Here is a 706-nt window from a genome sequence, read left to right on the forward strand (position 1 = left end):
CCTAACATATCACCTTACATATACACCTAACATATCACTTTACATATCACTTTACATATCACCTTACATATCACCTAACATATACATAGCATGCTACATACACGCCTTACATAGACACATAAACATATTTTTGGCACTAATGGAACCCCATAGAGAAGCATACTTCTAATAAAATCCAAGGAAAATCCTTGCCCAACATAGCAATTTTCCCTTTAGCAGCCTTCACTGTTTTAATTGCACTTTTAATATTCTGCAGCTTGCAAAATCACTGTAATATACTCATTAACTGGAGACAGAAAAACTTAAACTGATCATAAAAAGTAGGGAGTTTAGTAGATAACCAGTTGGAAAAGGAATTAGAGAGTCCCAGTGACGTGGGGTGAGGTTCATGGTTGGTGAGGCACTGAGAGTCAGATTTACAAATATATGACATTTTATGTTATGATTTTTTTTTTCTTGTCATGATGACAGGGGAGGCTCTGCCTCACCTGCCTCCCCTGACCGCACGTCCCTAAAATGAATATTAATATTTGTCCACTTATCTTCATGTATGAGTAATTCTCGAACATTTTTATGGTCCAAATTGCATTTTTATAGTCAAAATCGCTGAAATTGCATATTTCCTGTTCAAATACAAGGGTGAAACGCGAGGTGCGGCAGCAACAAGCCGAGCTTCACCTCTGATTGCGCAATCCATCACAAACTG

This window comes from Kryptolebias marmoratus, linkage group LG21 (genome assembly GCF_001649575.2).
Source record: "Kryptolebias marmoratus isolate JLee-2015 linkage group LG21, ASM164957v2, whole genome shotgun sequence".
NCBI classification, from domain to species: domain Eukaryota; kingdom Metazoa; phylum Chordata; class Actinopteri; order Cyprinodontiformes; family Rivulidae; genus Kryptolebias; species Kryptolebias marmoratus.